Here is a 21,008-nt window from a genome sequence, read left to right on the forward strand (position 1 = left end):
TTAATGAAGTAGGATTTTAAAGCGTTAATTGCTGAACATTGGCTTACTCTTACAAGGGGTTTCTCTTGCAGAAGAGCTGAAGAGATTTTGAGCTGTTAATGAATATAAATATATATTTGTATAGGAATGGGTGTATATATAATATAATATGATTTTATAAATATGTTCAACGATCTATAAAATGCTAACATACAAGACATTTCATGGTTGCTATAGAAAAGTAAAATATATGCTTTTAATAAAAAGATATAAGAAACGGCAAATAAAATGATGAATACAAAAATATTTTTTTAATTGTTGAAACATTTATTATAGAATAAAGTAGTATTTGCATAGGCTTTGCTAGGCTAGTTTTTCATTGTTGTTCTAGCTACAGCAAATGTTCTTTCTCCAAATTAGGCCAAATTAGAAACAAAAAAAATTCGGAGAAAACAACGTTTAACAGAATTAACTTTGGTCAGCAGATACATTCAGACTGCAAATATATTGGAAAATGCAGTTGAAATGCTTGGGTGGATCACAATGAAAACAACAAAGTATGATATGTTTATTTGAAATAAACACTGCATTTGTTTATTGTGCTATCATATTTTGTTTTGGCCTTTTAACTTTTAGGGATGTTTAATGCTAGAATTTTTAAAGGGCTTATGACAAATGAAGGAAAATTTTATGGCAAATAGATGTAACTCATTGTCCTGAACTTTCTTCCTCTTCCTTCTTACATGTCTCGATCAATACAAATTCTTCTTTTCTAGGGGCAACACCTCTCTAAGGTAAGACTACACAACATGTTATAAGCCACCTATCAACTTACTTCATGATAAAGAGAACACCTAATTCTATAAAAACAGACAATGACTCTGCCTATATTTCTAAGCAGTTCAAACAATTTTTACATTCATTCTCTATTAAACAGATTGCAGACATTCCTTATAGTCCACAAACACAAGACATGATTGGACAAACACATTACACACTCTAACTGCAAATAAAAGAAATTAAATAAGAGGAAATACACAAGAACACTTTTGTCTTCCTTGTCCAGAGCAAACTTTACTAGATTCTGGTGTAGTGTAGTCTTTAAGCCTATAACTATTGTTGATGTGACTTTATTTCTGTTTCCAATCTGTAAGATTCTTAAAAGCAGGGTGAAAACGGCATAAAAAAGACACCATTTCCCGAATGGATTATTTGTTCCCAAGAATATCAGAAATGTGGAATGTTCGCCTTCTTTTCAGGTCTGTTTTGGAAGTGTAGTCATCCTCTTTAACACACTGAACAGTGAGATTGAACAGTTGCTAAGCTGCATTTCTTTTTCAAGGACAAGGTCAAATATATTTGGATGTGAGTAACATTTCATTTGTCAAGTTGTTCTGCATCACCTTTTCAATAATTTCACTTAGGAAAAAATATTTGAATGATTACTCCTAATCCTTTGCCCCAAATAACACAAACCACAGTCAAATACCAGTCCCAAACAGATTTCTGAATGACTTTTTTCTTTTGGACTGAAATATTTCCTAAGAATGTTTTCATCATTATCGCTTTCCTCTCTTTTTATAACTATTGTTAATATAGCCTTATTTGTTTTAAACTTTTAAAACTTACCACAAAGAGATGTTTTGAAAAAAGCAAAAAACTCAAAAAAAAAAAAAAGAAGTTTTGAAACATTAAAGGACACCTCCTTTCCTTTGCCCATTTGATATCAAGATGGGTTAACTAATCAATGGAAATCTAAAAAACTAATCTTACAGGGAAAAGATATGCTTCTATTTCTCCAGATGCATCCAATGAGCTCACATGACTTCCTCTTCAGAAGATTCAGCCTGAGGGGGCCCCCAGCATTCAGACTAGAGATGCTTGCTTTACAGACCTCTATTCAGACACATAATTTTATCCAGAATTGGACTAAAGATGCTCATACTGTGTGAGCCACTGAGGCTCAAATAGATGAGGATATTCAAAAAAAAAAAAAATACGAGAACTGAGAACAGCCATCAAATGGGTTGGAGATCAATGAACACATGTACAAAAACAGATGATGCTAAAATATGATTGAAATTCTACTCAATTTCTTGTTACTCCTGTTCATTTCTATAATAATGGCTATGACTGGAAACAAATCAAGTTTCATTTTTAAAACATATATGATAATGCCTTTCTGAATATACAGTTATTACAAAAAAGAAATATGTGAAACCTTTTCTAATAATCTGCCCTCTTCCACTAGTATGGGAACTTTAGCTAAACAATTGGCTGATCAATTATCTGGGCTAGACCCACATGGATGGTTTCAGAGCCTTACTCATAATATTGGGTCTAGAACTATAATTTTGGTGATTATCTTAACAATTATATTTGTTGTCTGCTGTTGCCTTCATGCAAAGATTGTTAAAACTGAATAAACTCTGATGGTCAGAACTCTTCTTACAAATATTATAAATAAATAAGGGGGAATTGTCAGGGAATGTTTGACGGGAGGATTCCTATGTGCTGTATCTCATGAGTCCTTTGTCCCTCTTTAAGCAGAACAGCACGCTGCTCCCAGGGACTGAGGTCATTGTGTGAGGCAGGCTTGGGTCTCCTTTAGTAAACATTCTCTTTAGGACAAAAGTGCTTAGTCTCATTCCCCTTTCTTGAGAGGTCTCCTGACGTTATGACTAACATTACCCCTTGTCCCCTTGGTAACAGTTGCTGTACGTTTGGTTTCTGATCTCTATCATTCCCGAAAGAAGTTTCTTGTACTGCAGCCTATATATACTAATAGAAAACTCATTAAAGCACCTTTGCTCCATCAGAGCTTAGGTCCGTGGGTCTTTTTGTCTCTGTCTCTCTCTTTCTTTCTCTCTCTCTCTTTCTCTGGCTGACTCTCTGGAACGTGGAGACCTGTCGCGCTCACTTTTCTGCGCGGGATTCTAAGAACCCCTTGAGAGGGCGCCTGGTGCCTTCATGAGCGATGCAAGTCCTGTGTCAAGGACTTTATTGGTCATCTGCATAAAACAAGGGATATCAGACTCTTTCTCTCTTTTACTTTCTTATCATCGACTCCGTACAACAAGGTTCCAGTGCATTAAACAACCCCAACACCCAGGTTCCCGTGGCAACTCGAGAAAAGCCATAAGAATTCCCCCTCGCTGGGAGATGAGGGCCAATTCCCCTGCATTGTGTGCAGAGCAATTCCGTGTTCCACATCAAACACGAAAGGAGCCTTGACTTCCTTGATGGAACTCCAGAGAGTAATGAAGAACACTGTCACAAGTCTAGAGGGACCCTGAGGTCACCGCAGCAACATGAAACTTGCGGCACCCAAGCACCCCCAAATCACCACGAGATGGGGCCATTTCCCCTGCATTGGTTCCAGAGCCATCCCGCGTTCACCATCAAACACGACAAGGGGCTTGACTTCCTTTAGGCAATTCCAGAGATTCCCCGAGAACACTGTCCCAAGCCTAGAGGAACACCAAGTTCAGTACAGCAACTCGAGAAAAGCTCCGTGTACCCCAAATCATCTCGAGATGAGAGATGATTCCCTGGCTTCGACTCAAGAGGAAAGCCAACTTTCCACAAGCACCTCAAGAGGAGACTTCTCTGAGATATAGGTACGTGAGAGGGACCCTGAGTTTGCTGCCTCAAGTGGAATGGACACCGAAATGCCCTGACTTGAAATAAAGCCAGATTTCCCTGCAGTGACTTGAATGCAGGCTCGTCTTTCATCTCCCAAGATGAAGGGATGTCTGAATCCCCTGTGGACACCATAGAGAAAGCCCTAGTTCCCCACCTCATCTCGACAGGAGGCCTCACATCCCTTTGAAAACTCGAGAGTAACGCGGAGGTCAATGCTTCAAAAGGAGACGATGCCTGACTCCTCTTGAAAATTGATAGGAATCCCAATATCCCTGTGGCACCTGGAAAGGGACCCTGGGTCTCCCGCCTCACCTCAAGAGGCATCCCTATTGCCCTGCCAAGCCTCGAGGAGAAACCCAAGGTGTCCCTCGCAACTAGACAGGAGTCCTGACATCGCTGAACAAACACGAGTTTTGAAGGACCATCCCCGTGGTAACTCGAGAATATACCCCAGGTTCCCGCCACAAGTTGAGAAAACCATGAGACTTCCCCCTCGAGGCGAGATGAGTCCCGATTCCCCTGCATTGAATATAGAGCAATTCCGTGTTCCACATCAAACATGAACGGAGCCGTGACTTCCTTGATGGAACTCCAGCGAGCCCCCAAGAACACTGTTACACGTCTAGAGGGGTCCCTGAGGTCACCGCAGCAACAAGAAAGAGCTCACTGTACCTCAAATCAACACGAGATGAGGCCCGATTCCCATGCATTGGCTCCAGAGCCAACCCACGTTCCCCATCATACAAGACAAGTGGCTTGATGTCCTTTAGGCAACTACAGAGATTCCCCAAGAACACTGTCCCAAGTCTAGAGGAACACCACGTTCAGCACAGCAACTCGAGAAAAGCTCTGTGTATCACAAATCATCTCGAGATGAGAGTTGATTCCATGGCATCGACTCAAGAGGAATGCCAACTTTCCACAAGCACCTCCAGAGGAGGCTTCTCTCAGCTATAGGTATGTGAGAGGGACCCTGATTTTGTTGCCTCAAGTGGAATGGACAGCGAGATGCCCTGACTTGAAATAAGGCCGGATTTCCCTGCAGTGACTTGAATGCAGGCTCGTCTTTCATCTCACAAGATGAAGGGATGTCTGAATCCCCTGTGGAGACCCTAGAGAAAGCCCTAGTTCCCCGCCTCATCTCGACAGGAGGCCTCACATCCCTCTGACAACTCGAGAGGAATGCGGAGTTCAATGCTACAATAGGAGAGAATGCCTGACTGCTCTTGAAAATTGATAGGAATCCCAATATCCCTGTGGCAACTGGAAAGGGACCTTGGGTCTCCCGCCTCACCTCAAGAGGCATCCCTATTGCCCTGCCAAGCCTCGAGGAGAATCCTGAGGTGTCCCTCACAACTAGGCGGGAGTCCTGACGTCGCTGAACAAACACGAGTTTTGAAGGGCCATCCCCGTCGTAACTCGAGAATAAACCCAGGTTCCCGCCGCAACTCGAGAAAAACCATGAGACATCCCTCTCACTGCGAGATGAGGCCCGATTCACCTGTATTGCATGCAGAGCAATTCCGTGATCCACATCAAACATGAAAAGAGCCTTGACTTCCTTGATGGAACTCCAGAGACTCCCCAAGAACACTGTCACAGGTCTAGAGGGACCCTGAGGTCACCGCAGCAACAGGAAAGAGCACCGTGTACCCCAAAATCAACTCGAGATGAGGCCCGATTCCCCTGCATTGGCTCCAGAGCCATCCCACGTTCCCCATCAAACACAACAAGTGGCTTGACTTCCTTTAGGCAACTCCAGAGATTCCCCAAGAACACCGTCACAAGTCTAGAGGAACACCAAGTTAAGCACAGATACTCGAGAAGAGCTCCGTGTACCCCAAAACATCTCGAGATGAGAGCTGATTCCCTGGCTTTGACTCAAGAGGAATGCCAACTTTCCACAAGCACCTCAAGAGGAGGCTCTCTCAGCTATAGGTATGAGAGAGGGAGCCTGAGTTTGCTGCCTCAGGTGGAATGGACACCGAGTTCTCCTCACTCGAGGCAAGGCCTCATTTCCCTACAGTGACTCAAATGCAAGCCCGTGTTTCCTCTCACAACATGAAGGGATGTCTGAATGCCCTGTTGAGACCCTAGAAAGAGCCCTAGTTCCCCGCCTCATCTCCACAGGAGGCTTGACACCCCTTTGACATCTCCAGAGGAATGCAGAGTTGCATGCTTCAACAGAAGACGATGCCTGACTCCTCTTGAAAATCGATAGGAATTCCAATATCCCAGGGGCAACTGGAAGGGAACACTGGGTCTCCTTCCTCAACTCGAGAGGGGTCCCTACTGCCCTGCCACGACTCGAGGAGAATCCCGAGGTGTCCCTGGACACGAGACAGGAGTCCTGACGCCGCTGAGAATACACGAGTGTTTCAAGAACATCCCCATCATAACTCAAGAGGAAACCCCAGGTTCCCACCGCAATTCGAGAAAAACCATGAGATTTCACCCCTCACCATGAGATGAGGCCCGATTCCCCTGCATTGCCTCCAGAGCAATTCCGTGTTCCACATCAAACATGAAGGGAGGCTTGACTTCCTTTATGGAACTCCAGAGAGTCCCCAGGAACACTGTCACAAGTCTAGAGGAACCCCGAGGTCATGGCCGCAACTCGAGAGAGCTCCGTGTACCCCAAATCATCTCGAGATGAGGGCCGATTCTCATTCTTCGATTGGACCGGAATCCCAATGTTCCACTCACACTGGAAGCGCTGCCTTGTCTCACCTGTTGAAACTCGAGAAGAACCCCAAGGTCCCTGCTGTAAGTCGAAAGGACATCATCTTCACCCTCATGTCTACATAAGCACTGATTCCATGGCAATGACTTGAATGGAACTCTGAGTTTCCTGTCACAACACTAAGGGAGGTCTGACTCCCTTGTTGCACTTCTAGAAAAAGCCCGAGTTCCCCGCCCCATCTCGAAATGAGGCCTGACACCCCATTTCGAACTTGAGGCCAAAGAGGGCTTCCATGCCTCAGCACAAGACGATGCCTGACACCCCTGGAAAATCTAGACAAACCGCAACATCCCTGTCACAACAGGAAACGGAAGCTGAAATTTCCACCTCAACTCCAGATGCGTCCCGATTCTCCTGCCACAACTCAAGAAGAATCCTAAAGTGTCTCTGGCAACGAGAAAGGAGGCCTGACATTCCTGAGAAACCATCAGAGGTTCACTGCCGTCCCCATAATTACTAGAGAGGAACCACGAGTTTCCTACCACAACTTGAGGAAACCCACAAGATTCCACCTTCAATGCAAGATGATGCCCGATTCCCCTGCATTGCCTCCAGAGCAATTCCGTGTTCCACATCAAAGACAAGAGGAGGTTTGACTTCCTTTATGGAACTCCAGAGACTCCCCAGGAACACCGTCACAAGTCTAGAGGAACCCCGAAGTCACTGCCACAACTCGAAAAAGCTCCGTGAACCCCAAATCATCTCGAGATGAGGGCCGATGCCCTTGCTTCACCTCCAGAGGACTGCCGACTTTCCACTCGCACCTCAAGAAGAGGCTTCTTTCAGCTATAGGTATGTGAGAGGGACCCTGAGTTTGCTGCCTCAAGTGGAATGGACAGTGAGATGCCCTGACTTGAAATAAGGCCGGATTTCCCTGCAGTGACTTAAATGCAGGCTCATCTTTCATCTCACAAGAAGAAGGGATGTCTGAATCCCCTGTGGAGACCCTAGAAAAAGCCATAGTTCCCCGCCTCATCTTGACAGGAGGCCTCACATCCCTCTGACAACTCGAGAGGAACGTGGAGTTCAATGCTACATTAGGAGAGAATGCCTGACTGCTCTTGAAAATTGATAGGAATCCCAATATCCCTGTGGCAACTGGAAAGGGACCCTGGGTCTCCCGCCTCACCTCACGAGGCGTCCCTATGGCTTTGCCAAGCCTTGAGGCTAATCCCGAGGTTCCCTGGCAACTAGACAGGAGGCCTGACGTCACTGAAATACATGAGTTTTTAAGGGCCATCCCTGTTGTAACTCTAGAGGAAACACCAGGTCCTGCCGCAAATTGAGAAAAACTGTGAGACTTCCCCCTCACCATGAGATGGGGCCCGCATCACTTGCATTGCCTGCAGAGCAATTCTGTGTTCCACATCAAACATGAAAGGAGCCTTGACTTCCTTGATGGAACTCCAGAGAGTCCCCAAGAATACCGTCACAATTCTAGCGGAACCCTGACGTCACTGCAGCAACACGAAAGTGCACCGTGTACCCCACATCAACTCGAGATGAGGCCCGATTCCCCTGCATTGGCCCCAGAGCCATCCTGCCTTCCCCATCAAGCACGCAAGTGGCTTGACTTCCTTTAGGCAACTCCAGAGATTCCCCAAGAACACCGTCACAAGTCTAGAGGAAGACCGAGTTCAGCACAGCAACTCAAGAAGAGCTCCTTGTACGCCAAATCATCTCGAGATGAGAGCTGATTCCCTGGCTTCGACTCAAGAGGAATGCCAACTTTCCACAAGCACCTCAAGAGGAGGCTCCCTCAGCTATAGGTATGTGAGAGAGAACCTGAGTTTGCTGCCTCAAGTGGAATGGACACCGAGTTCTCCTCACTCGAGGCAAGGCCTGATTTCCCTGCCGTGACTCACATGCAAGCCTGTGTTTCCTTTCACAACATGAAGGGATGTCTGAATGCCCTGTTGAGACTCTCAAAAGAGCCCTAGTTCCCCGTCTCATCACCACAGGAGGCTTCACACCGTTTGACATCTCCATAGAAATGAGGAATTGCATGCTTCAACAGGAGACGTCACCTGACTCCTCTTAAAAATCGACAGGAATTCCAATATCCAAGTGGCAACTGGAAAGGGACACTGGGTCTCCCTCCTGAACTCGAGAGGTGTCCCTACTGCCCTGCCATGGCTCGAGGAGAATCCCAAGGTGTCCCTGGAAACAAGACAGGAGTCCTGATGTCGCTGAGAAAACACGAGCGTTTAAAGAACCTCCCCATCATAACTTGAGAAACAACCCCAGGTTCCCACCGCAACTTGAGAAAAACCATGAGATTTCCCCCCTCACCTCGAGATGAGGCCTGATTCCCCTGCATTGCCTCCAGAGCAGTTCCATGTTCCACATCAAAAATGAAAGGAGGCTTGACTTCCTTTATGGAACTCCAGAGAGTCCCCAGGTACACCGTCACAAGTCTAGAAGAACACCGAGGTCAGCACAGCAAGTGGAGAAGTGCTGCATGTACCCCAAATTATATCGAGATGAGGTCCGATTCTCATTCTGCAATTGGAGAGGAATCCCCATGTTCCACTCACACCAGAAGCGCTGCATTGTCTCACCTGTTGAAACTCGAGAAGAACCCCGAGGTCCCTGCTGTAAGTCGAAAGGACATTGTCTTCCCCCTCAGCTCGACATAAGGACTATTTCCTTGGCATCGACTTGAATGGAACTCCAAGTTTCCTGTCACAACACTAAGGGAGGTCTGACTCCCTTGTTGCACTTCTAGAAAAAGCCCGAGTTCCCCGCCCCATCTCGAAATGAGGCCTGATAACCCATTTCGAACTTGAGACTTAAGAGGTCTTCCATGCCTCAGCAGGAGATGATGCCTGACTCCCCTGGAAAATCTATACAAACCGCAAGATCCCTGTCGCAGCAGGTAACAGAAGCTGGAATTTCCACCTCAACTCAAGATGCGTCCTGATTCCCCTGCCACAACTCGAGAAGAATCCCAAAGTGTCTCTGGCAACGAGAAAGGAGGCCTGACATCCCTGAGAAATCACGAGAGGTTCACTTCCGTCCCCGTATTTACTCGAGAGGAACCACGAGTTTCCTACCACAACCTGAGAAAAACCACAAAAATCCACCTTTAAAGCAAGAATGCCCGATTCCCTTGCATTGCTCCAGAGCAATTCCATGATCCACATCAAACACAAAAGGAGGCTTCACTTCCTTTATGGAACTCCAGAGATCTCCAAAAACACCATCACAAGTCTAGGGGATCTGTGAGGTCACTGCCACAACTGGTAAGAGCTCTGTGTACACCAAATCATCTCGAGATGAGGCCCGATTACCTTGCTTCACCTCGAGAGAAATGCCGACATTCCACTCACACCTCAAGAGGAGGCATCTCTCAGCAATAGTTATGTGAGAGGGACCCTGAGTTTGCTGCCTCAAGTGGAATGGACACCAACATCCTCTGACTCGAGGTAAGGCCTGATTTCCCTGCACTGATTTGAATGCAGTCTCATCTATCGTCTCACAACATGATTGATTGTCTGAATCCCATGTTGAGACCTTAGAAAGAGCCCTAGTTCCCAGCCTCATTTCCACAGGAGGCCTCACATCCCTTTGACAACTCGAGAGGAACGCGGAGTTCAAGGCTTCAAAAGGTGATGATACCTGACTCCTCTTGAAAATTGATAGGAGGCGGAGGAGCCAAGATGGCGGAGGAGTAGGACGGGGAGACCACTTTCTCTCCTACAAATTCATCAAAAGAATATCTGAATGCAGAGCAAACTTCACAAAACAACTTCTGATCGCTAGCTGAGGTCATGAGGCGCCCAGAAAAACAGCCCATTTTCTTCAAAAGGAGGTAGGACAAAATATAAAAGATAAAAAGTGAGACAAAAGAGCTAAGGACAGAGATCCATCCCGGGAAGGGAGCCTTTAGAGGACGTTTCCAGACACCGGGAAACCCTCACACTGGCGGGCCTGGGGTAAGTGTTTGAATCTAGGAGGGCAACCTGACTGGGAGGGAAACAATAAATAAAACCCACAGATTACGTGCCTAAAAGCAACTCTCAGCAGAAAAGTACCCCAGACACCCGCATCCGCCACCAGCAAGTGGGGGCGGCACTGAGAGGAGTGGGCGGCATTGCTTGGGGTAGGGTCCGGGCCTGAGTGCCCTGAGGACAATCAGAGGGAGCTTTTGTGAGTTGCCAACTTGAACTGTGGGAGAGCAAAAGAGAGAGAGAAAATTAACCGGCCCGAACACGCTGCCAGCCGTTCACAGAACAAAGGGACCGAGAAAGTCCAGAGAAGAGCTCGCAGACTGCGGACCGGCCCAGACACGCCGGAGGCAGGAGCAGGTCACGGTGAGACACAGGGTGCAGGCACCCGACCGGCGCGGGCGGGGACTGGAGCTGGGGACGCAGAGGGCAGAAGGCGCACTCACCCGACTGGCGCCGGCAGAAAACGAGATTGGGACCGTGGAAGGGAGTGGGCGCTGCATCCGGGGAGAGTGCGCCTGTCAAGCTCCTGGCTGCCTGGACCGCTCTGACAGGGAAGGCACAAGAGCGGACGCAGCCTTTTGTTCCGCGCTTTTGTGGAACACCCGAGGGCTGGAGCTGCGCGCAGCGCGGGGCGCGCTCCGTATGGAGCAGTCGGGAGCCTGAGCAGCGCAGATGGAGAAAGCAGCACCAGCCCCTCCCCGCAGCGCCAGCCCATCCCCGCAGCGTCAGCCTCTCCCCGCAGCGGGATAGAACTAGCTACCTGAATAAGAGTCCACTTCTGCCCGGCTGTGTCAGGGCGGAAATGAGGCTCTGAAGAAACCGGCAAACAGAAGCCAAATAAACAAAGGGAACCGCTTCAGAAGGGACCGGTGCAACAGATTAAAATCCCTGTAGAAAACACCGATTACACCGGAAGGGGCCTGTAGATATTGAGAAGTGTAAGCTGGAGCGAGGAAATATCTGAAACTGAGCCGAACCCACACTGACCGCAACAGCTCTAGAGAAATTCCTAGATATATTTTTACTTTTTTTTTTTTTAAGTCAGAAAAAATTTTAAAAATTTTCTTTTTATTTTTTCTTTTTTATTTTTTCTCTTTTATTTTCCTTTAAAATTCGCTATTACTCCCCCATTACTCCTTAACTTTAATTTTCATAGATTTTTACAATTTTTTTAATTAGGGAAAATTCTTTTTTTTTTCTCCTTTGTCTCTTCTATTTTCTATTTTTCTTTTTCTCTTATTTCTTTTAAAGTCCTCTAGTAATCCTCTACTACTCCTTAATTTTCATTTTCAATACTATAACCTTACCAAAAAAAAAAAAGAGAGAAGCCCTATTTTTAAACTGAACTGAATATATATTTTTAAACTTTTTTTGTGTGTTTTGGTTTTTGTTATTAATATAGTATTTTTAAGAGTCTAACCTCTACTTTAGATTTTTAATTTTTCTTTTTCAGTATATGATATAAATTGTGAACATTTAAGAATCCAATATTCAGTTCCCATTTTTATACAGGAGTGTGTTGATTATTCTCTCCCAATCTTGACTCTCTGTTTTCTACCTTAGAACACCTCTATTTCCTCCTTTCCCCTTCTCTTCCCAATCCAATTCTGTGAATCTTGGTGGGTGTCTGGGCTACGGAGAACACTCTGGGAACAGACAACTGCGTAGATCTATCTTTCTCCTCTTGAGTCCCCCTTTTTCTCCTCCTGCTCATCACTATCTCCCTCCTCCCTCTCCTCTTCTTCATGTAACACTGTGAACCTCTCTGGGCGTCCCTAACGGGGGAGAATCTTTTTCCGATTAACCTAGAAGTTTTTTTTTTTTGTTTTTTGGTTTTTTTTTTTTTTTTGTGAATGAATATATTTTTTTTTCGCTTGAATGATTCTATTTCTGTTTTTATTTTTTTTTTATTAGTTGGAGGCTAAGTACTTCACAACATTTCAGTGGGTTTTGTCATACATTGATATGAATCAGCCATGGATTTACACGTATTCCCCATCCCGATCCCCGCTCCCACCTCCCTCTCCACCCGATTCCTCTGGGTCTCCCCAGTGCACCAGGCGAGAGCACCTGTCTCATGCATCCCACCTGGGCTGGTGATCTGTTTCACCATAGATAGTATACATGCTGTTCTTTTGAAATATGCCACCCTCACATTCTCCCACAGAGTTCAAAAGTCTGTTCTGTATTTCTGTGTCTCTTTTTCTGTTTTGCATATAGGGTTATCATTACCATCTTTCTAAATTCCATATATATGTGTTAGTATGCTGTAATGTTCTTTATCTTTCTGGCTTACTTCACTCTGTATAAGGGGCTCCAGCATCATCCATCTCATTAGGACTGGTTCAAATGAATTCTTTTTCATGGCTGAGTAATATTCCATGGTGTATATGTACCACAGCTTCCTTATCCATTCATCTGCTGATGGGCATCTAGGTTGCTTCCATGTCCTGCCTATTATAAACAGTGCTGCGATGAACATTGGGGTGCACGTGTCTCTTTCAGATCTGGTTTCCTCAGTGTGTATGCCCAGAAGTGGGATTGCTGGGTCATATGGCAGTTCTATTTCCAGTTTTTTAAGAAATCTCCACACTGTTTTCCATAGCGGCTGTACTAGTTTGCATTCCCACCAACAGTGTAAGAGGGTTCCCTTTTCTCCACACCCTCTCCAGCATTTATTGCTTGTAGACTTTTGGATAGCAGCCATCCTGACTGGAGTGTAATGGTACCTCATTGTGGTTTTGATTTGCATTTCTCTGATAATGAGTGATGTGGATCATCTTTTCATGTGTTTGTTAGCCATCTGTATGTCTTCTTTGGAGAAATGTCTGTTTAGTTCTTTGGCCCATTTTTTGATTGGGTCATTTATTTTTCTGGAATTGAGCTTCAGGAGTTGCTTGTATACTTTTGAGATTAATCCTTTGTCTGTTTCTTCATTTGCTATTATTTTCTCCCAATCTGAGGGCTGTCTTTTCACCTTACTTATAGTTTCCTTTGTAGTGCAAAAGCTTTTAAGTTTCATTAGGTCCCATTTGTTTAGTTTTGCTTTTATTTCCAATATTCTGGGAGGTGGGTCATAGAGGATCTTGCTGTGATTTATGTCGGAGAGTGTTTTGCCTATGTTCTCCTCTAGGAGTTTTATAGTTTCTGGTCTTACATTTAGATCTTTAATCCATTTTGAGTTTATTTTTGTGTATGGTGTTAGAAAGTGTTCTAGTTTCATTCTTTTACACGTGGTTGACCAGTTTTCCCAGCACCACTTGTTAAAGAGGTTGTCTTTTTTCCATTGTATATCCTTGCCTCCTTTGTCAAAGATAAGGTGTCCATAGTTTCGTGGATTTATCTCTGGGCTTTCTATTCTGTTCCATTGATCTATATTTCTGTCTTTGTGCCAGTACCATACTGTCTTGATGACTGTGGCTTTGTAGTAGAGTCTGAAGTCAGGCAGGTTGATTCCTCCAGTTCCATTCTTCTTTCTCAAGATTACTTTGGCTATTCGAGGTTTCTTCTATTTCCATACAAATTGTGAAATTCTTTGGTCTAGTTCTGTGAAAAATACCGTTGGTAGCTTGATAGGGATTGCATTGAATCTATAGATTGCTTTGGGTAGAATAGCCATTTTGACAATATTGATTCTTCCAATCCATGAACACGGTATGTTTCTCCATCTGTTTGTGTCCTCTTTGATTTCTTCCATCAGTGTTTTATAGTTTTCTCTGTATAGGTCTTTTGTTTCTTTAGGTAGATATACTCCTACGTATTTTATTCTTTTTGTTCCAATGGTGAATGGTATTGTTTCCTTAATTTCTCTTTCTGTTTTTTCATTGTTAGTATATAGGAATGCAAGGGATTTTTGTGTGTTAATTTTATATCCTGCAACTTTACTATATTCATTGATTAGCTCTAGTAATTTTCTGGTAGAGTCTTTAGGGTTTTCTGTGTAGAGGATCATGTCATCTGCAAACAGCGAGAGTTTCACTTCTTCTTTTCCTATGTGGATTCCTTTTACTTCTTTTTCTGCTCTGATTGCTGTGGCCAAAACTTCCAACACTATGTTGAATAGTAGTGGTGAGAGTGGGCACCCTTGTCTTGTTCCTGATTTCAGGGGAAATGCTTTCAATTTTTCACCATTGAGGGTGATACTTGTTGTGGGTTTGTCATATATAGCTTTTATTATGTTGAGGTATGTTCCTTCTATTCCTGCTTTTTGGAGAGTTTTAATCATAAATGGGTCTTGAATTTTGTCAAAGGCTTTCTCTGCATCTATTGAGATAATCATATGGTTTTTATCTTTCAATTTGTTAATGTGGTGTATTACATTGATTGATTTGCAGATATTAAAGAATCCTTGCATTCCTGGGATAAAGCCCACTTGGTCATGGTGTATGATTTTTTTAATATGTTGTTGGATTCTGTTTGCTAGAATTTTGTTAAGGATTTTTGCATCTATGTTCATCAGTGATATTGGCCTGTAGTTTTCTTTTTTTGTGGCATCTTTGTCTGGTTTTGGAATTAGGGTGATGGTGGCCTCATAGAATGAGTTTGGAAGCTTACCTTCATCTGCAATTTTCTGGAAGAGTTTGAGTAAGATAGGTGTTAGCTCTTCTCTAAACTTTTGGTAGAATTCAGCTGTGAAGCCATCTGGTCCCGGGCTTTTGTTTGCTGGAAGATTTTTGATTACAGTTTCGATTTCCTTGCTTGTGATGGGTCTGTTAAGATCTTCTATTTCTTCCTGGTTCAGTTTTGGAAAGTTATACTTTTCTAAGAATTTGTCCATTTCATCCAAGTTGTCCATTTTATTGGCATAGAGCTGCTGGTAGTAGTCTCTTATGATCCTTTGTATTTCAGTGTTGTCTGTTGTGATCTCTCCATTTTCATTTCTAATTTTGTTAATTTGGTTCTTCTCTCTTTGTTTCTTAATGAGTCTTGCTAATGGTTTGTCAATTTTGTTTATTTTTTCAAAAAACCAGCTTTTAGCTTTGTTGATTTTTGCTATGGTCTCTTTAGTTTCTATTGCATTTATTTCTGCCCTGATTTTTAAGATTTCTTTCCTTCTGCTAACCCTGGGGTTCTTCATTTCTTCCTTCTCTAATTGCTTTAGGTGTAGAGTTAGGTTATTTATTTGGCTTTTTTCTTGTTTCTTGATGTAAGCCTGTAATGCTATGAACCTTCCCCTTAGCACTGCTTTTACAGTGTCCCGTAGGTTTTGGGTTGTTGTGTTTTCATTTCCATTCATTTCTATACACATTTTGATTTCTTTTTTGATTTCTTCTATGATTTGTTGGTTATTCAGAAGCGTGTTATTTAGCCTCCATATGTTTGAAGTTTTAACAATTTTTTTTGCTGTAATTGAGATCTAATCTTACTGCACTGTGGTCAGAAAAGATGACTGGAATGATTTCAATTTTTTTGAATTTTCCAAGACCAGATTTATGGCCCAGGATGTGATCTATTCTGGAGAAGGTTCCGTGTGCACTTGAGGAAAAGGTGAAGTTGATTGTTTTGGGGTGAAATGTCCTATAGATATCAATTAGGTCTAGCTGGTCTATTGTGTCATTTGAGGTTTGTGTTTCCTTGTTAATTTTCTGTTTAGTTGATCTATCCATAGTTGTGAGTGGGGTATTAAAGTCTCCCACTATTATTGTGTTACTATTAATTTCCTCTTTCATACTCGTTAGTGTTTGCCGTACATATTGCGGTGCTCCTATGTTGGGTGCATATATATTTATAATTGTTATATTTTCTCTTGGATTAATCCTTTGATCATTATGTAGTGTCCCTCTTTGTCTCTTTTTACAGCCTTTATTTGAAAGTCTATTTTCTCTGATATGAGTATTCCGACTCCTGTTTTCTTTTGGTCTCCGTTTGCATGAAATATTTTTTTTTCCAGCCCTTCACTTTTAGTCTGTATGTGTCTCTTGCTTTGAGGTGTGTCTCTTGTAGACAGCATGTATAGGGGTCTTGTTTTTGTATCCATTCAGCCAGTCTTTGTCTTTTGGTTGGATCATTCAACCCATTTACATTTAAGGCAGTTATTGATAAGTATGGTCCCATTGTCATTTACTTTGTTGTTTTGGGTTCATGTTTATACAACCTTTCTGCATTTCCTGTCTAGAGAAGATCCTTTAACATTTGTTGAAGAGCTGGTTTGGTGGTGCTGAATTCGCTCAGCTTTTGCTTGTCTGTAAAGCTTTTGAATTCTCCTTCATATCTGAATGAGATCCTTGCTGGGTACAGTAATCTAGATTGTAGGTTATTCTCTTTCATTACTTTCAGTGTGTCCTGCCATTCCCTTCTGGCCTGGAGGGTTTCTATTGATAGATCAGCTGTTATCCTTATGGGAATCCTTTTGTGTGTTATTTGTTGTTTCTCCTTTGCTGCTTTTAATATTTGTTCTTTGTGTTTAATCTTTGTTAATTTGATTAATATGTGTCTTGGGGTGTTTCGCCTTGGGTTTATCCTGTTTGGGACTCTCTGGGTTTCTTGGACTTGGGTGGCTATTTCCTTCCCCATTTTAGGGAAATTTTCAGCTATTATCTCCTCGAGTATTTTCTCATGGCCTTTCTTTTTGTCTTCTTCTTCTGGGACTTCTATGATTCGAATGTTGGGGCATTTCACAGTGTCCCAGAGGTCCCTGAGGTTGTCCTCATTTCTTTTGATCCTTTTTTCTTTTTTCCTCTCTGCTTCATTTATTTCCACCATTTTATCTTCTACCTCACTTATCCTATCTTCTGTCTCCGTTATTCTACTCTTGGTTCCCTCCAAAGTGTTTTTGATCTCATTCATTGCATTATTCATTTTTAATTGACTCTTTTTTATTTCTTCTAGGTCTTTATTAAACATTTCTTGCATCTTTTCAATCTTTGTCTCCAGGCTATTTATCTGTAACTCCATTTTGTTTTCAAGATTTTGGATCATTTTTATTATCATTATTCTAAATTCTTTTTCAGGTAGATTCCCTATCTCCTCCTCTTTTGTTTGACTTGGTGGGCATTTTTCGTGTTCCTTTACCTGTTGGGTATTTCTCTGCCTTTTCATCTTGTTTAGATTGCTGTGTCTGGACTGGGCTTTCTGTATTCTGGAGGTCTGTGATTCCTTTTTATTGTGGAGGTTTTGCCCAGTGGGTGGGGTTAGACGATTGGCTTGTCAAGGTTTCCTGGTTAGGGAAGTTTGCGTCGGTGTTCTGGTGCATGGAACTTGATTTCTTCTCTCTGGAGAGCAATGGAGTGCTCAGTAATGAGTTTTGAGATGGGTCTATGTGTTAGGTGTGACCTTTGGCAGCCTGTATGCTGACGTTTAGGGCTATGTTCCTGCGTTGCTGGAGAATTTGCAAGGTATGTCTTGCTCTAAAACTTATTGGCTCTTGGGTAGTGGTTGGTTTCAGTGTAGGTATGGAGGCTTTTGGACGGTCACTTATTACTTAAACTTCCATGTAGTCAGGAGTTTTCTGGTGTTCTCCGGTTTTGGGCTTAAGTCTCCTGCCTCTGGATTTCAGTTTTATTCTTCCTGTAGTCTCAGGACTTCTCCAACCATACAGCACTGATAATAAAACTTCTAGGTTGGGGAGGAGCCAAGATGACAGAGGAGTAGAACGGGGAGACCACTTTCTCTCCTACAAATTCATCAAAAGAATAACTGAACGCAGAGCAAACTTCGCAAAACAACTTCTGATCTCTAGCTGAGGTCATCAGGCGCCCAGAAAAGCAGCCCATTGTCTTCAAAAGGAGGTAGGACAAAATATAAAAGATAAAAAGTGAGACAAAAGAGCTAAGGACGGAGATCCGTCCCGGGAAGTCTTAGGCGGCATTGCTTGGGGTAGGGTCCGGGCCTGAGTGCCCTGAGGACAATCGGAGGGAGCTTCTGTGAGCTGCCAACTTGAACTGTGGGAGACCAAAAGAGAGAGAGTAAATTAACTGGCCCGAACACACTGCCGGCCGTTCGCAGAACAAAGAGACCGAGAAAATCCAGAGAAGAGCTCACAGGCTGCGGATCGGCCCAGCCCCGCCGGAGGCAGGAGGCAGGGGGGAGGGAAGGTCGCGGCGAGACACAGGGCACAGGCACCCAACCGGCGCGGGCAGGGACGCGGAGGGCAGAAGGCGCAGGCACCCGACGGGCGCCAGCGGAAACTGAGACTGGGTCCGTGGAAGGGAGTGGGTGCGCTACACCTGGGGAGAGAGGGCCCACCAAGCCCCTGGCTGCCTGGACCGCTTTGACGGGGAAGGCACAGAGAGCAGGCGCAGCTTTTTTTCCGCGCTTTTGTGGAACACCCGAGGGCTGGAACCTCGCGCAGCGCGGGGCGCGCTCCATATAGAACAGCCGGGAGCCTGAGCAGCGCAGACGGAGAGAGCAGCGTCAGCCCCTCCCCGCAGCACCAGCCCCTCCCCGCATAGCGACGGAACTAGCTACCTGAATAAGAGTCCACCTCCGCCCGCCTGTGTCAGGGCGGAAATGAGGCTCTGAAGAGACCGGCAAACAGAAGCCAAATAAACAAAGGGAACCGCTTCAGAAGGGACTGGTGCAACAGTTTAAAATCCCTCTAGAAAACACCGACTACACCGGAAGGGGCCTGTAGATATCGAGAAGCGTAAGCTGGAACGAGGAGCTATCTGAAACTGAGCCGAACCCACACTGACCGCAACAGCTCCAGAGAAACTCCTAGATATAATTTTACTTTTTTCTCTTTTTTTTTCTTTTTTAAAAATTTTTTCTCTTTTATTTTCCTTTAAAATCCCCTATTACTCCCCCATTACTCCTTAACTTTCATTTCCATAGATTTTTACGATTTTTTATTTAGGGGAAAAAAAATTTTTTTTCTTTCTTTGTTTTTTTTTTTTCTTTTTCTTTCTTTTTTCTTCTTTTTTTCTTCCTTTTTCTCTTCTATTTTCTATTTTTCTTTTTCTCTTATTTTGTTTAAAGTCCTCTAGTACTCCTCTACTACTCCTTAATTTTCATTTTCAATACACTATAACCTTACAAAAAAAAAAAAAAGAGAAGCCCTATTTTTAAACCGAACATTATTCTCTCCCAATCTTGACTCTCTGTTTTCTACCTCAGAACACCTCTATTTCCTCCTTTCCCCTTCTCTTCCCAATCCAATTCTGTGAATCTTTGTAGGTGACTGGGCTACGGAGAACACTCTGGGAACAGACAGCTGCGTAGATCTGTCTCTCTTCTCTTGAGTCCCCCTTTTTCTCCTCCTGCTCATCTCTATCTCCCTCCTCCCTCTCCTCTTCTGCATGTAACTCTGTGAACCTCTCTGGGTGTCCCTAACGGCGGAGAATCTTTTCGCCATTAACCTAGAAGTTTTCTTATCAGGGCTGTATAGTTGGAGAAGTCCTGAGACTACAGGAAGAATAAAACTGAAATCCAGAGGCAGGAGACTTAAGTCCAAAACCTGAGAACACCAGAAAACTCCTGACTACATGGAAGTTTAAGTAATAAGTGACTGTCCAAAAGCCTTCATACCTACACTGAAACCAACCACCACACAAGAGCCAATAAGTTTTAGAGCAAGACATACCATGCAAATTCTCCAGCAACACAGGAACATAGCCCTGAACATCAACATACAGGCTGCCAAAGGTCACACCTAACACATAGACCCATCTCAAAACTCATTACTGGGCACTCCATTGCTCTCCAGAGAGAAGAAATCAAGTTCCATGCACCAGAACACTGACGCAAGCTTCCCTAACCAGGAAACCTTGACAAGCCAATCGTCTAACCCCACCCACTGGGTTAATCCTCCACAATAAAAAGGAACCACAGACCTCCAGAATACAGAAAGCCCAGTCCAGACACAGCAATCTAAACAAGATGAAAAGGCAAAGACATACCCAACAGGTAAAGGAACATGAAAAATGCCCACCAAGTCAAACAAAAGAGGAGGAGATAGGGAATCTACCTGAAAAAGAATTTAGAATAATGATAATAAAAATGATCCAAAATCTTGACAACAAAATGGAGTTACAGATAAATAGCCTGGAAACAAAGATTGAAAAGATGCAAGAAATGTTTAATAAAGACCTAGAAGAAATAAAAAAGAGTCAATTAAAAATGAATAATGCAATGAATGAGATCAAAAACACTTTGGAGGGAACCACGAGTAGAATAACGGAGACAGAAGATAGGATAAGTGAGGTAGAAGATAAAATGGTGGAAATAAATGAAGCAGAGAGGAAAAAAGAAAAAAGGATCAAAAGAAATGAGGACAACCTCAGGGACCTCTGGGACACTGTGAAATGCCCCAACATTCGAATCATAGAAGTCCCAGAAGAAGAAGACAAAAAGAAAGGCCATGAGAAAATACTTGAGGAGATAATAGCTGAAAACTTCCCTAAAATGGGGAAGGAAATAGCCACCCAAGTCCAAGAAACCCAGAGAGTCCCAAACAGGATAAACCCAAGGCGAAACACCCCAAGACACATATTAATCAAATTAACAAAGATTAAACACAAAGAACAAATATTAAAAGCAGCAAGGGAAAAACAACAAATAACACACAAAAGGATTCCCATAAGGATAACAGCTGATCTATCAATAGAAACCCTCCAGGCCAGAAGGGAATGGCAGGACATACTGAAAATAATGAAAGAGAATAACCTACAATCTAGATTAGTGTACCCAGCAAGGATCTCATTCAGATATGAAGGAGAATTCAAAAGCTTTACAGACAATCAAAAGGTGAG

The sequence above is a fragment of the Dama dama genome, chromosome 27, assembly GCF_033118175.1.
Source record: "Dama dama isolate Ldn47 chromosome 27, ASM3311817v1, whole genome shotgun sequence".
NCBI lineage: Eukaryota > Metazoa > Chordata > Mammalia > Artiodactyla > Cervidae > Dama > Dama dama.